Consider the following 5,633-nt stretch of genomic DNA (forward strand, 5'->3'; position numbering starts at 1 on the left):
AAAAATTTTATTCTGTGCAATAGGTGTAAATGTAGAGTTAGAAGACTTACCTCCTCGATTTTCCACCTCATCCTCACCGTGCTTGGTCTTTTCCTCGTTAGACTCGAGTGCTTTTCCACTACGCAATTCCACAGCCTTCACATGTTCTCTTGGGTTAGTTTCCGTGTTGCTTGGCAAAGCTCCTTGCTCCCTATTAGCAATCAACTTAGCCAAATGTCCAATTTGATTCTCTAACCCCTTTATGGATGCATCTTGGTTCTGAAATCTCGTCTCTGTTGCAGAAATAAATTTAGTCATCATTTGCTCTAATTTGGACTTCTCCTCCCGAGGCGGTTCTGGCTTGAATCCTTGGTGCATCCCATATGGTGGACCTTTTTGTTGGCGATTTTGGTTGTTTTGACCTCCCCATGAAAAGTTTGGGTGATTCCTCCATCCCGGATTATATGTGTTCGAATAAGGGTCATTTCTAGGACAGTTCTGGAATCCCACTTGTTTTACCGGTGCTCCCTCAGGCACATAGAATGGATTGCCATCTTGGCAATCCTGCACTTCATGCTCACCCCCACACTTATCACAGAAAATTTCTTGCAGACGCATAGCCGACCCACTCATGCTCATCCCATCAATCTTTCTATTCAAATCCTCTAACTGTGCTGAAACCGACGACAAATCATTAACTTGATTAACTCCATCACCTCGTCTCTGCCTATCAGACTGAGGATGATAGCTACTAGCAGCCATCTCCTCCAATAACTCATATCCTTCCTCAGCCGTTTTTCTCAGTAAGTTATCACAGGCAGCAGCATCTATCATAGTACTGTTAGGCTATGTTTGTTTGGAAGGATAGGATAAACTAATGATTAGTATGTAAATGATAAAGAAAATGATTGTGGTAGGATTGTAATATATGGTGTAAAATAATATTATGTTTGGTAAGATTTTTAAGTGTAGGATAATTTTGAATTTTTTGATGAAAAGACAAAATTGCCCTTCCCCTTTACGGCAGCGGCCGGCGGCCGGAATTGGTCGGCCGGAAACGGCTGACGGAGGCGGCGGCCGGAAAAATCGGCCGGCACGGGAAATGGTCGGCGCCGGCGCTCGGCCGACAGGCCGTCGGCGGTCGTGGCGGCGGCGGCCGGTGGCGGGAAGTGGTGGCGAGTTTGAATATAAGAGAAGCGTAAAATTGGAAAAATATGAGGTATTAAGAGTTGGATAAATAATCCAAGGGGGTGAGGAGGTATTATTTTAACCTACCTAGTATAACCTAATCCTTCATAGGAGGGATTGACTTGGTTAAATAATCACGCGTACCAAACAGCTGACTAGGCAGGATAAAAAAAATAATCCCACTTAATCACTCAAACCAAACACTCCCTTAGGAGTAAGCAGACCGTAGTAGAAAGTTTGAACAACTAACCCAAGAGGCAGCTCATGGTGTGGACATCTCCTCAACAAGTCCTTGTAGCGCTTCCATGCCTCGTAAAGTGACTCTTGCTCATATTGAGCAAAAGTAGTAATGTCGGCTCTAAGCTTCATAGTTTTCGACAGAGGAAAGTACTTGATCAGGAATGCCTTTGCCATATCCTCCCATGTAGTAATAGACCCTACAGGCAAACAGTTTAACCACGACTTAGCTTTATCTCTCAGTAAAAATGGAAATAAACGCAAACGAACAACATCATCAGACACGCCATTAAACTTAAAAGTATCACAAATTTCAAGAAAGTCAGCTATATGAGAATTAGGGTCGTCAAGTGCATTTCCCCCAAATTGGACAGAGTTCTGAATCATCTGAATGATAGCTGGCTTGATCTCAAACTGATTAGCTCGGATGACTGGTCTTACGATGCTTGGACGTGCTCCATCAAGAGACGGCTGTGCATAATCCATCATCGGTATACGCCTTGGCTCCTCTCTGTGTTGATCGTCTTCCATTCTTTCCTTCGCTCTTTGCTGCTGTAGTCGACGTCTAGCTGTGCGTTCAATCTCGGGGTCAAAAGGCTCAAGCTTAAACTCGAGTGATCTTCGCATGCACCACAAGAAAAATCTGCAACATAATGAGAGTATCAAATAACAAAAAATAAATAATACTAAAGAATTTAAATGAAAAATAAAAAATTGTGAATCAACAGTCCCCGTCAACGGCGTCAAAAACTTGATCGAGCAAAACTTGCACAGTGAATAGTCCCGAAATTTATTTTATAAATGAAAGCTCGATTTAAATATCGCAAGTGCACGATAGTCAAGTTATAATAAGCATAAAAGAATACGAGTATCGTTCCACAAGGACTGCGTTACACTATTTTTATTTTCAAGTAAAATTTCTTTAGCAACGATAAAATGAGTTGATGATTAAACTAATGTAAATTAAACAACTAAAATAATTAAAATGCAAAGAAAACGTATTCAAGAAAGCAATGATTAATTTGGATTAAATCAATTGAGAAATGAATTTGTTGGGAATTAGCAGTTCACCTACCACTCGTGTTTAAATAATTACACTCGACTTTTATTCGTGCATTTGACGGAATTCCCTAGACTAATTAATATACTCTGTCGAGCTATATTAATACTAATCATAAACATCCAGTACTTAAGTGTTCTCAATTATTTAACAGTTCAAGATTGCATTACATTCTATGGAATCCACTAGCTTTCATCCGGGTGAACTATCACTATCGACACGTACCCAATTCCGTATATCTACTAAAATTGTAAATCCATGGTTTATACTATTTGATCTTATTGTTAATTGTTCTATCGAAATCATCAACAACATGAAATAATCAAAGGAAGTTAGCTAGGCTTCGATTGAAACAAGAAAGAACAATAGCATAAACAAATCACTAATAAAAACGTCGAGAAATAATGTTAAACACCGAGTACGGGGTAGGATCCCCTCAAATCCCAACAAATCTAGAGTTTAGCTACTGAAATTCATGATAAAAACCAACAATCAATGTAAGAAATAAAATACTGAATAATGAAAATACTAAAGATGACGATGGATGACGGCCACGACGCGTGGAAATCTCGAGGTCTTCGAAATCTCCTTTTTCTAGCCTCTCCTCCCAGAAAAGTGAGGAAAAATATGATAAAGTCCCCCCAAAAGGATCGCCGATCTCGTGTCTTAGGTTTAGGTGTAGGATAGAGTCCATAAAAAGTTGGAAACAAATCTTCCTGAATCTCGCTTCTCGCTAGGGCGGTATATTTTGACCGCCCTAGCGAGAGGTCCTCGCATAAACTTCCTCGAGCATGTCCCTGGTTTCGCTGGGGCGGTCACTTTTGACCGCCCTAGCGAGACACTTGCGCATGAAATCCTCGGCCAGACCAAAATGCTCGCTGGGGCGGTCAAAAGGAATCCTCTTCGATATTTTGACAAATTTTCTCCCACTTTTTGGTTCAATTCCTACAAAATAACCACAAAATACACGAGATCAATCACATGCTAAATAATGCTAAAAAAATGCAAAATTAAACTAAAACAAACTAATATGATGCATTAATGCGACTCAAAACCAACACTAAAAAAACGTAAAAACGAGTCCTATCACTAATCATTTGGACCTCAAGTCCATTGGCCTAGACGTGAACTTTTCAGTGACAGTCCCATCATGAGAAGAGCTGTTAGCTACCAGTGTGGTCAAAGACATCGATCTAGAACTACATGGCCACTTAGTATATGCAGATTTAATCCTATTGCCGATGCCAGAATTCGACATCATATTGGGAATGGACTGGCTGACTAAGAACAGAGTTCTTATCGACTTTCAGAAAAGATCAGTGTTAGTCAGACCATTGGGCATGGAGCAGTTTCTTTTTGAGTCAGCCAGGTGGAGGAGTTTCCCGCGTATGATCTCTTGCATGCAGGCACCTAGACTCATTTTGAAGGGGTGTCAGTCCTTCTTGGCCAACGTTATCTCAGCACCGGACGTGCCCACTCCTTTTATATCAGGGGTGTCTGTAGTCAGAGATTTCCCAGAAGTATTTCCAGATGACGTCGCAGGCCTTCCACCAGATAGAGAGGTAGAGTTTACAATCGATCTCATGCCAAGCACAGTTCCAATCTCTAAGACACCGTACAGATTAGCTCCAGCAGAGATGTTAGAACTTAAGCAGCAGATTCAGGAGCTCTTAGACAAGGAGTTTATCCGGCCGAGTTCCTCACCATGGGGCGCACCAGTGCTCTTTGTGAAAAATAAAGACAGAAGCATGAGACTGTGCATCGATTACCGTGAGCTGAAGGAGGTAACGATTAAGAATAAGTACCCATTGCCTAGAATCGAAGGCTTGTTCGATCAGTTTCAGGGAGCTACCGTATTCTCTAAGATAGATCTTCGATCAGGGTACCATCAGCTGAAAGTGAAGGATGCAAATGTTCACAAGACAGCTTTCAGGACCAGATACGGGCATTACGAATTCTTGGTGATGTCGTTTGGCTTGACAAATGCTCCAGCTGTTTTCATGGACCTCATGAACCGAGTATTTCAGCTGTTCCTCGACCAGTTCGTCATAGTATTCATTGACGATATTCTTATATACTCGAAGAGCCATGAGGAGCACAGCCAGTACTTGAGGACAGTTTTACAGACCTTGCAGAACCGTAAGTTGTTTGCAAAGTTTAGTAAGTGCGAGTTCTGGCTGCAGAAAGTTGCATTTTTGGGGCATATAGTATCTAGCAGGGGAATCGAGGTGGATCCAACGAAAGTAGCAGCTGTCAAAGAATGGGTTGAGCCAAAGAATGCATCAGAAATCCGCAGTTTTCTGGGTTTAGCCGGTTACTACCGTAAGTTCATTCCGGGATTTTCATCCATAGCAGTGCCAATCACTTCCCTGACCAAGAAGAATGCTAAATTCGTGTGGTGTGATGAGTGTCATAAGAGCTTTGATACGTTGAAGCAAGCTCTTATTTATGCGCCGATGCTAGCCATGCCGTCAGGGCAAGGAGATTTCATATTATATACCGATGCATCTAAGCTCGGGTTAGGCGCAGTATTGATGCAGCAGGGTCGGGTCATAGCTTATGCTTCCAGGCAGTTGAAGGTGCACGAGAAGAATTACCCGACTCACGACCTGGAGTTAGCCGTTGTTGTCTTTGCACTGAAAATTTGGAGAAACTACCTATACGGCGAGAAATGACAGATTTTTCACCGATCATAAGAGTCTCAAATATTTCTTCACGCAGAAAGAGTTGAATATGAGACAGAGACGGTGGTTGGAACTTGTGAAAGATTACGACTGCGAAATTAGCTACCATCCGGAAAAGCCTAATGTTGTCGTAGACGCATTGAGCAGGAAAGTGGCAGTTGTAGCTCAGTTGTCAGTGCAGATACCTCTTCAGTCTGAGATTCAGAAGTTTTATCTAGAGATTTATCGTGAGGGTAGAGCCCCTAGGCTGTCTAATCTGACAGTCAAATCTGATTTGCTAAACCGTATCCGAGCAGGACAGTCTTCAGATGAGCAGCTACAGAAATGGAGACTGAAAGATAAAGCCAAGGGCAGTGTTCTTTACACAGTGACAGACGGCATTGTGAGATACAGAGGTAGAATGTGGGTGCCTAGTGGTGAATCGATCAGACATGATATTTTGACAGAGGCAGACGCATCTCCGTATTCTATCCATCCGGGAGGTA

At 42.1% G+C, this 5,633-nt stretch overlaps 1 non-coding gene across 1 annotated transcript; it reads left to right on the plus strand.

The window, feature by feature from the left end:
• The first annotated feature begins 1,426 nt into the window (after window positions 1-1,426).
• Window positions 1,427-1,533, plus strand: LOC140831289 (small nucleolar RNA R71). The gene has a single exon (XR_012117860.1). It is a non-coding gene; the product is annotated as a small nucleolar RNA R71 (small nucleolar RNA).
• The last annotated feature ends 4,100 nt before the right edge of the window (window positions 1,534-5,633 follow it).

This window comes from Primulina eburnea, chromosome 4 (assembly GCF_022965805.1).
Source record: "Primulina eburnea isolate SZY01 chromosome 4, ASM2296580v1, whole genome shotgun sequence".
NCBI classification, from domain to species: Eukaryota; Viridiplantae; Streptophyta; class Magnoliopsida; order Lamiales; family Gesneriaceae; genus Primulina; species Primulina eburnea.